Source organism: Micromesistius poutassou (genome assembly GCF_964030765.1).
Source record: "Micromesistius poutassou genome assembly, chromosome: 19".
NCBI lineage: Eukaryota > Metazoa > Chordata > Actinopteri > Gadiformes > Gadidae > Micromesistius > Micromesistius poutassou.
The window spans coordinates 11492506-11503966 of NC_140289.1; the positions used below are offsets into that span (position 1 = coordinate 11492506).

At 42.3% G+C, this 11461-nt stretch overlaps 1 long non-coding RNA gene across 1 annotated transcript; it reads left to right on the plus strand.

Annotated features, from left to right (window-relative positions):
* The first annotated feature begins 6194 nt into the window (after positions 1 to 6194).
* On the plus strand, positions 6195 to 9384 carry LOC311363625. The gene is made up of 3 exons (XR_014639026.1): positions 6195 to 6262; positions 8421 to 8586; positions 8867 to 9384. It is a non-coding gene; the product is annotated as an uncharacterized lncRNA (long non-coding RNA).
* Positions 9385 to 11461: the final 2077 nt, after the last annotated feature.

Sequence of the window (11461 nt, forward strand, 5' to 3'; positions counted from 1 at the left end):
GTCAAACTACCAAAACGATATTATACGTGAACAAAGAAATGTGGGAATTATGTTAAACTGAAGCAAGGAATTGTGTGTATAAGTGTATGAAATGTATGATGAAAATTGTCTAGCAATTTCTCACTTGCAAAATCTGCGATGAGACTGATGAGTGAGGAATGAAGAGAGCTCCGGCGACGTTTTATAGTTCAAAATTGCTGTCAATCAAATGGCAACTCAGTCTATCGCAGACCCTCCAATCATCACGCAGAAGCCCAGAGTCCAGGCCAGCCCACTGCTCCATTCACCCCCAGAGACGCTGAGCGTCTGTGGGAGGGATATAATCGCAGCATTATCCAATGACCGTCGACTTTCGACGTACTAAAAAAAGCTGTTCCATGAGATGGACGTGTTCTAACGCATTTTTAGTCAATGAAATGTTAACACAACAGTATATATTTGACCATTTAATTTTGGAAATTTTAGGGGAAGCTGAGCTTCCCTTGCAGTCTTAGAGAAATTGCCAGAGTCACAGGTCTTGTTACAGGCAATGGAGCATCTTGCTCATCATCAGATATCCTGACCAGATCACCAATAGGCAAAATATTGTCTGTGTAGGGTTCTGAGTCTCCCCATCCCACTTTCAGGCTTCACCCTGTACGCAGGCAAGTCAGGTAGCTTTTCTACCACCACATCAGGTAGAGAGTTCCAACGGCTCTGTAACTTATGCTTTCCCTTAGAGCCCAAATTTTTCAAGAGTACTCTGTCACCCTTGGCTAACTCTTGGTTGCGCATGACCTTTTCGTAATTCCTTTTATTTCGCAAGTGAACTTTATTTTGCAAGTGAACTGACAGATCCATGCTTATCAGTGCCAAAACACACATCAACAGGCAATCTAGCCTCTCTGCCAGACATAATGTAATAGGGTGAAAGTCTTGTGGCATCGCTCTTAGTGCTATTGTATGCATGCACGAGTTGACTCACATGACGGCTCCACTGTCTCCTATGTGAGTCCCTCAAGGTCCCCAGCATTGAAAGCAGCGTTCTGTTAAAGCGCTCGGGCTGTGGGGACCTCTCGGTCGTATGCGGACTGCTCCGCTGGCAGAGCAGCCGAAGGAGTCGGCATACGACTGAGAGGTCGGAACAATGGAGCGTCAGAGAAATGATATGGACCCGAAGTGAACTGACAGCTGTCTACTGAAAACATCTTTCTCGAATGAGTTTGTTGTTGCTGGTGACGTAAAGAGGTCAACCGGTGGCTCTATTACCACTAGTTGAAATGGGCACAGCGCCACCTATCGTACCGGGGCATGACACGCTTCGGCCAATTAATGGATTTACTCACCGCCATGTATACGCGGACAATTGCAGTTGTCCAATTGAGGAGCATAGTCGAGCTATGGCTTTAATCAAATTAAGCTGTGCATGTAAACGTACTGACTAAGGCTGGGTTGCACCAACATGGATTAACTCTTAAACTGGATTAAATCAAGGTTTAACTGTTAACCGTATTGCACCAAACTTTAAACCTAGTTTAAACTTAGTTTAATATTATATTTAACCCTTTGGTAATCTCAGTTTAAACTCCATTTAAACTGAGATTAAATTTAAATCTGTTGCACCAGTAATTTTAAACCTATTCTTAACCTGGTTTAACGGTTATATTTAAACCACCTCCGGAGGAGGTTTATGTTAGGTCCATCACAGTTTTCTTGACAACATGGCTGTATATCTTCGCTGAATGGGGTTAGAGGAAAGAGTTCATCGCAGGAAAATTAGAGATAGGTTAAACCCAATTGAAATTTATGAAAATAGTTTTCACAGCTGCGGGATCATATCAATGATTTTCTTTGACCTGAGCTACCATGTTGGGGCAACCCAGCTAGAGGGTCCGTAATCACTGGTGGTCCTCCGCCAGTTTGAAACATCCGCCTCCTCTCTCCTGCCGCGTCCTTCTTTGCCTTTGCATTGTAATTCAAGGCCGACCTGGGCTGTGTCACTTGGGCAGGGGCCACTCATTTTCTCCCCTCTGTAAATATAGACTTGGTAAATATAGACTGTAAATAAAAGCAACAAGTTAATAATTTATTCATGAGAGAGCTGGTGAATATATTGTGGTCCATCTTTATCAAGCATACAGCGTGAATTTGTTCACATTTCGCCAGAATCCATCATCGCAGACACTGAACACAAACTAATCATATTTTAATCCTTGTTTAAACTAGTTTAACTAATCCAGGGTTAAAACTAAGATGTGCAACGCGTCTCTGATTAATTATAAACCAGTTTAAACCTAGATTTACTAACCCTAGATTAACCCTAAACCAGGATTAATTTAATCCATGTTGGTGCAACCCAGCCTAAGGCCCCAAATGGCCAAGCCAGACACTGGGTGGATGGTTACATTAGATAAGTGTTCCTCATACCATTTCTCAAAAATGATGGTCACTTGTGACCCGCTATCCAGAATCGCTGTACAGGAGTGCCCATTCACCTTCACCTGCGCAGTAGTCAGCGGACCAATCAGCTCCTTAGGAAACGTGGCAGTTGTCTTGGCATGCACAGCTTGTTTTCTGGCTGAACAGTGTGTGGTATCATCCTTAAAATCACGGTCAGGAGAATAGTTTCTTTTGGCTTTGTTAAGTGAAGTTATGAGCCTCCTAATAACTCTTTTCTCATTTTCAGGAGAGGAGCACTTGGTGGCAATATGACCGTCCTCCCCACACCGGTAACAGAAGCGGTCACCATCACTCCTAAACCTCTGCCTTTGTGCAGAAAACCCACGATCAGCAGTCTTCATCGCAACAGCAGCAGCTGCAACCTGCTGCTCAGCTACATTTCTGCCTTAAGCTTTCCACTTCTTTTCTAATCTGTTAACTTTCTTTCGCAAACCAACAGCTTCAGCTCCGTCCTTGCCTGACTGGAATGACTGGGATGCTAATGGGCGAACATCAGCTTCCTCCTCAACGAAAGAAGGCCTCTTATTCATCTCAGACACATAGGTTTTAAGAGCTTTGAAGTCAGCCCTCAGTTCCTCCACAATGTCTGTGTCAGTCTCTGCAGACTCATCTTGGGCAGCAACACTTTGAACACGGGTATTCACTCTTTGCCGTGTCCGGTCATGTTCTTCCTCTGTTCTGATCTCAGTAAGTAAATCTAGGAAATTAGGAGGGTAAATCTTTCTTTCATTTAACCGCATTCTTAGCAGCATCCAATCGGAACCAATTGCTCCACGAAGCAGCTGTTCAACTCTCACTCTGTCTTTGTCTCGGTCTGAAATACCACCTTTCTAAACCACCTTGGCCAGAATAGGTTCAAGCCTCCGGACATGGTAGGACAACTTCTCACCAGCCTTCTGCTGTCTGCAGACTCTGTAGACCCAAACGCATTATCTAGTGCATTCAAATTCTCTTCAGGGCTGGCACGGGGTCTACTAAGGCGCAAGGACTTCACAACCTCTACAGCAAGACCCCTCAAACTCTCAATGATTCTGCGTTTCTTTTCCTGCTCAGGCCATTCACTTTATTGGACCATCAGTGTCGCCTGTTCTAACCAGTAATCGAATGATTCCTCCCCAGCCGGGGTGGGAATGATACCGGAGAAAATCCTAAGCCGGCGATAACTATGACTCTCAGTCTGGCCTTTATTAGCTCTACTGATAGCATCAGCTAAAGACTGGAGAACTGCATCTGAAGTCCTGCCAGGGGGAACAGGAGTGCAGAAACCTTCTCCACAGAATCTCCACTCCGTCACGTTGTCACTCCTCTCGAGTCCTGGACCCCCTCAAGATTTCCCCCTCCCCATCGCAGGCCCGTTGTTTATCTTGTTTTGCCCTCTCACCCTCCCCACACTCCCAAAGCTAGCAACCAACTCAACTTCCTAGAGGAACTGCTCTACCAGGACCTCTCTGTATCTCCTCTTCACGTCTCTAACCACTTCTTCTCTTACTCGCTCAGATTGCCAAACCTCCCTGTTCTAAACATAATGTACCTATCCACCGCAACCTTCCCTACCTGTCTCCCTGTCCTATAGCCTCAACTGTCCTATAGCCTCGACTGTCCTATAGCCTCAACTGTCCTATAGCCTCAACTGTCCTATAGCCCCTATAGCCTCGACTGTCCTGTAGCCTCGATTGTCCTATAGCCTCGACTGTCCTATAGCCTCAACTGTCCTATAGCCCCTATAGCCTCGACTGTCCTATAGCCTCAACTGTCCTATAGCCCCTATAGCCTCGACTGTCCTATAGCCTCGACTGTCCTATAGCCTCAACTGTCCTATAGCCTCAACTGTCCTATAGCCCCTATAGCCTCGACTGTCCTATAGCCTCAACTGTCCTATAGCCCCTATAGCCTCGACTGTCCTATAGCCTCAACTGTCCTATAGCCCCTATAGCCTCGACTGTCCTATAGCCTCAACTGTCCTATAGCCCCTATAGCCTCGACTGTCCTATAGCCTCAACTGTCCTATAGCCCCTATAGCCTCGACTGTCCTATAGCCTCGATTGTCCTATAGCCTCGACTGTCCTATAGCCTTGATTGTCCTATAGCCTCGACTGTCCTATAGCCTCGACTGTCCTATAGCCTCGACTGTCCTATAGCCCCTATAGCCTCGACTGTCCTATAGCCTCGACTGTCCTATAGTCTCGACTGTCCCACCACCCTGCTCAGGGGGAGGGTGGGGCTGAAGTTTTCAGCAGCCAGAAGAATTGTATTGTGTTGAGCATTAATGTTGTGATTGGGTGCACAGCGGGAGGGGATGAGCCGTGGGGAGGCTAGGAACAGGGTGCTGAGCTCCGGGAGACCAAGTGCAGCAGGAGTTGGCTAACGAATAAAAGAGTTCCATCTTAACAACCTAGCTTGGCGTATTGAAGTCCAGACACACACAGACACACGCACGTTTCTCCTGCATCTATAGTTTATAGACCTATAATTATTGCTATCTGTTACACGTATTAATCATTAATCTCAATAACAGTCTGCGCTGGTTGCTTTTGATGACAAGAAGGCAGTTTGATTTTGGTTTTGTTTTGGATATTAACTGTTTCAAAAGGGCGATAGCCTACGTTTAGTTATCGAACAGGGAAACAACCTTAAAAACTTGGCAGGACATGGAAGGGCATTCATTGGGTTGATTGAATAAATTATTTGAGTATAGTGTGGCAGTTTGACTGATACAAGGTCGACTTTGAGTGTGAAAACAGACAACAGACAGGTTGTGAGCAAAAGCAACAAGGGGGTTTATTCAAAACGCTGAGGGCAAGAGGGAGGGTGAAAATCCAACGCATCTTCCTCATGTAGGAGAGAGGCCTTCAGGGGTAAACTGGAGGCTGGGTGGATGACAAAAGAACATGGTGAGGCACGGTAGGCAACACACACAATAGTTCATCGTAGGCCGTACAGTCATTGTAGGCCGTAACCATGCTGCACTTGCCCTCCCGGAGCTCAGCACCCTGTTCCTAGCCTCCCCACGGCTCATCCCCTCCCACCGTGCACCCAATCACAACATTAATACACAACCCAATTCAACTCCAGCAACACAACCTCGATTTCGTTACACTGCACCCCCCCAAAGAAAGTCCCTCATCCCTGAGGGTGCAAACTGCGGGGCGGGCTAACTGTCCTGAGAGGCAGGGTTTCTCTCAGGCGTGGCAGCAGGGCCTGCAGGGGGAGAGGGGAAGGGGGCTCAGAGTAAGGATCAGACCACTTTTCTGCCTCTAGGGAGCAGCTGAACCCGTTATCACCTTCCCCGTCCTCTCTAACACTCTACAGGGGCCCATCCAGTTCAACTAAGGACTACTTCTGCCTGCGGGGACTGTATATCCATACGAGCCCCCCGGCCTGAAAGTCACACCCCTTGGAGTTCACGTCGTAATTCTGTCTGACACCAGCTTTTTCCAACTGATCCTGTGCGAAGGTGAATTGTGCCACCTGAATTGTGTGGTCGTCCTTTCACCAGATATTATAGTCATAAAGCTGCTATTATTGTAGCATTATGTGGATTATTGTAGAGTTGTAGCTAACAATAATAATAATAGAGGCAAATGTAATTAATATATAGTATCACTTAGAAAACAATGTTATCATAGATGGCCTTTATGCAAAAACTTATCTTTTTATTATGGGAAGAAAGTTATGCAACCAGCAGATGCTGGCAGTTGAACTAAGTAGGAGCTTTCGCTTTCTCCCTTCTCCAATAAAGATACTTTGACCGTTGAATGGGCAGTGGTGGTTGCTGTGGAACAGTGGGAAAGGTGCCATTCTTGATGTCACCTGAGAGAAAACGGTAAGACTTTAATGTCTAGCTTTGAAAGCTCAATTTATTTTATTTGAAACTATAAGAACATTTATCAGGCGCGTAACAAATAACAGCAAATAAATACATCGCGTAAACCAACTATTTATTTATCAGTTGCCAGTTATGTCCATTTTTGTCCATGATTTTTTTTTGTTTAATATAATTTGTGTTGAAATTGTAAATAATTCTACTTGAAGAAAATACTTTCGTTTTGAGAATTCTTGCAACACGAATATGTAGCATGCCATTTTCCAATAATGCTCAGGTGAAAAAGACAGTTGTATTCAACGCTCAACTCGTATAGCCTAGGGAATTTCGAATTCATTCTCCTTTCGCCAAAATATCCTATTTATTTTGTTTCTTCAATTATAATGGAATTTGTTTGTGTGTGTGTGTGTGTGTGGGTTTCAACACACCAAGCTAACTTGGCACAGTATTAAAATTAGAGACATAGGGGATTCGCGGGACAGGACCTCTACTCTATCACATTGTTGTCTCCTTTAGTCACTTAGATGATATGAGCATTGCAAGTGAACAAAGGTAGTCTTTTAAGAAAGCCCTTAATTCTCTTGTGAAATATGTGCTTGGAGTTTTCTTGATGTTGTGTGCTTATCAATAGACATTTTCACCACGTGAATGAGGCTTCATGCAGTTTAGCAATGTCAGTGGCTCAATGGGATTATGCCTTGTACTGGTGATCCTTACGTTGAGAGTTCGAATCCCGATTAGAGCATGCTAAACATCACAGTCGGCCATTGCTCTGCAGCCCACTAATCTGAAAGCCGAGGAACAGTATGTTATCAAGGGGAACATCTTTTCTTCATAATTATATGTCATATTAATGTATCTTATGTATGCATTGTATATAATGTATTGATATTCAGCAGTTTAAATCTTTAAATTGTGTTTCTAACTATTGACTTGGTGATGTCCGAAAAATTATAACAAAGTATAAAAGATAACGAAGATCTGTTTTGTTATGTAACAATAACAATGTGATAATGATTTGTTAAATGTTTGAATGAAGATTAGAAATGTACTGAATTGGGAAGTCCTTGAAGCCTCACATAAATGGCCAGACGGCCATTTATTAGTTCATAGTAGAAGCAACATTTACATTGGAAACATTTAAAAAGAAAATTACTTTTCGAAAATTGAGGGAGGAGATAGGTGCCAACGTTTATAGATAATAATAAAGAAAGATAGACTAATAAAGCCTAAGAGTAACAACAGTTTAGCGCTGCATGCAGCACTCACCTTATGAAGCAAGACATTATACCCTTTTTAAAAATGTATCACCTAGGATAAATGAATATAATATCCACAAAAGACAAACACAAGACGTTTTCTCTATGATTTTAGCTTGTTTTAGCTTGTTCTGTAAACACACAACACAGTTTCAGTTAATAGCCTAATTTTAATTTCGTAAAGCCTCGCTTCTACTTTCTTATTTTAGTGAACAAAAATGTTTTTCACGCCTATTTCATTATTTGCTAACGATAAAACAATAACATTAACGATAATAATCTTTATACAGAGAGAAGAGTTGAGTGCCACTACTGAATGCCAAATTGGTTTGATAATCATATTCTTCAAAACTTTGAGGTAAGAGAATTGGCACAGTAGCCTGTTTTGTAGTAACAGTATGTTTATAAGATCCTTGCGAGGGTAAAGCATAGGCCTACTACATTTTTTATATTTATTTATTGTCTCAGAAATAAATGTTGACCGTCAAAACTATATGTCCCTGTTTTTCATTGGAGAAATCTCTGGGTCAGCTAATTATATTGAAACATGTTTGTACAAAAAGTTTAATACTTACAAAGAAAAATGTGAATTGGAATACCGGGGAAACAATAATATGAATATAATGATATGGACTCTAATTCCCAGTAAACCATAAATCAAACATGATGCCATAAATCAACAGAAGCCTACTAATAAATGTGGATATACTCTTGGAGGCTGCTTCTTTATATAACTATACCAATCATGGACATAGACAAGGACAAAGATAACAAAGTAATCCCCACAAATGTTTAGGCACTATTTCAATCTCAGATTCTGACTATAAAATGTATGTATCGTAATGTATATGGTCATTTATTTTCTTCATATTAAATGATTGTGTTTTTCTCATTGGTAGCGTGTCACAGTAGGTTCTTATCCATCAAGGCCATCCCCTTTGCCTTGATTGGAGGTATGGAGTTATTGGCGGCAGGATCGGCTGTCTCTTCTTTGATTACAACCAATAACGGCTGCATTGTTGAGATAACCAATCTCACTCGGTCCTATTGCTTTGAAAACCCCAGGTACCTGCCATTCTCTATGATTCATGAACGCCTGTATTAGTTGTAATATTTATGAATGTACCACAGATTTTACAACCTAGCTTGTCAGATGGTTGTTCTCAATGAATAACTTGGAAAGAATATGTAGCCTATGACCGATAGTTAATCTGATACCTTTTTCAGTGTTATTCAGTTGACCCAATTAATGAGGATTATGATGATATTATAATTGTTTTAATGTATTAATAATTATAATTATTAATAACAATTATTATATTTACAATAATTATTATTTGATTAGGGTGAAGATGATCAGTGGAGCCTGCCACAAACCATTGCCATTGATAGTCAAACCAGGAGCCAAAGATAATGGCCTATTTCTCAAGACATCACTCGCACCTAAAGGCACCGTTGGCGTCTTCACTTATGACCTGGTCAACACCGAATCAAACACCACTAAGAAAATGGCAGTCATGTTTTCTGTGCCATTTGACTTCAAAATCTTCTATGGCTTGTTTGCTGTTGGAGTTTTTGACAGCACCAGAGAATGTAATCAAGGTCTATTCGATGATATGTATAAAACAAAAGAGCCACAGAGTAGTTTTGTTAGAGGGAAAGCGAGAGACGGAAGTATAAGCCATCGATACAAAGATGTTGTCATCCTATCTGAAATGACAAACACCTACATGTCCTACTTAAGGGTGACAGTTGATCAAAAAAATGTGGCATGAGACAAGTTGGTGAAATCAGCACCGTCGTATAGGGGGGAAAGGTTATGACAATTATAAGGGCCCACAGCCCGCTAGGGCCCACACACAGCCCCCAGTAGCCTCTATGACAAAATGATTATGCGGGGGGGGGGGGGGTGTTGGATCGCGGACGAGCACTTTTGCGGGCGCGATTGTTGAAGAACACTCAGAGGGCACTTTTTAATACGAGGCCCTATGTGTGCACGTGCCTGGTTCTTCCCATGGTTCTTCCTCATCTGAAGTGAGTGAGCGATGAGACAAACAAGCCAATTGAAACTTTAATTGAGATTAGATGAGGCTTGTTGTTGTTTTTGATATTTGTTTTACAACAACGTATTCCATGTGCTCTTTGTTTCACTTGCACATTTAAGTTAAATGCTACATATTTACCTGTGGACTATCTTGAGCCAGGACACTTTGTTTTTTGCATATCAGTGCTTGATTGTTAAATACAATAAAATACCCACACCTATTTGTTGAGTGGTTAATTGAAAATGTATTTGCAATCAGAGGTGTAATAACATGTTGCAAATCAGGGAAATGAGAATAAGACAATTAATAATACATAATTTACATAATAATAGGCCTGCTCTGACTTGTTAAGTCATTAAATGTAAAAAAGGAAACAAATTGGGTGTATTACACCAGGCACCGTCAAGAACACTGAAAAACAAGAACATTTAAGGTGGCAATGAATGGGGGAGAGGGGCCCACACCGATATTCTTTCAGGGGGCCCAGAATTCCTAGCAACTGCCCTGGGTGAAATGCATAACGAAAAAAACAGCACAGAAAATCAAAACTAAATGCTTAGTGGCAATCTATATTTGGGATTGATCACAGTCCATCCATCCATTTTGTATCAATAAACAGTGTATAGGCCTACGCTTTATTCTTTAATTGATTGTGGTCATGGTTACAGGCTACAGCTCACAGTTATGACTGTGTAGGCATCTTCATGTAGGCCTACTCAGGGCCGACGGACTGCGGGTGTAACTGGGACAGGCTTGGGGGGGCCCAAGGCAGAGGGGGGCCCATGGGAAATTTGAAAAAAATAAAAAATAAAATGAAATAATTTTTTTTTTTTTTTGTATTTTTTGATTGTTGCCCAAATAGTTGAATAACATAACTAAATGTTATGCGGCAATATGTCACAGCCACAGTTCAATAAATTTAAGTCTGGCTCTCAGAAGAGAAAGGTGAAGAAAGACAGAGAAGGAAGACAAAATTGAGGAAGTCAGGTTCTGACTAACTTATTTTCTAAGAAAGGTGAGCATAAACGTTTAAACACACAAGATGAAACCCCATTCTTAACTCCGTTATCGTTGCTAAAACAAACAGAGACAACCCAAAGCAAGAGCAGACAATTGGCTACACTTTCAAATGATGAGGCCTTGGTTATTAAGGTAAAGGATAAATAAAGTGTACGGTAGGCTAATATTGCAACAGCAGGCTACTGATTTAAAGCAACCTAATATAAAATTAATACTAAGCCATTATTAGGCTACATGATAAATAATAACCTATGGCATATAGGCTAGTTAGCTAGCTAGTGGTGGCTCGTTCGCGAACGAATCAGTTCGAACGAACGACTCTTTAAAACGAACAAACCGACCTGATTCGCCGCTCTTGTTCGTCGTTGTTCGTTCTCCGAGACTCGACTCCCAGCTCCACCCACTAGTCGCTGAGTCGTGCTGACTCGCGAGTCGCCGTTCGTTCACTGACTGTGTTTAGCAGTGAAGATTCGAGGACTGAGACGTCATGAGAGTCAGCCGGGCAACAACATCCCGATTCTAACATGAAGCACTCCTCAGCTAAAAGGAACTTAGTTAATGTTGTGTTGATTGATGACCGTTTGCACCATTGCACGATTCGTTTGAGAATGAGAACGAGGGAGGAGCTGAGTCTGACCGACTCAGTGACTGAGAATCATGATTCACCGCTACCGGAAATGCGAACCAACGAACGAACGAATGAACGACTCTTCTTGGCGAACTGACCGACGTGAACTGATTCATTCGAACGAATCATGAAATCCACCACTAATACCCACAGCCTTCCCGGACACGAAATTTTTAATCCTACTATGGCCACGCCAATATCCCGTAAAGACTCGCCCGCCTCTATTTGTGATTGGTCCGTCATACGC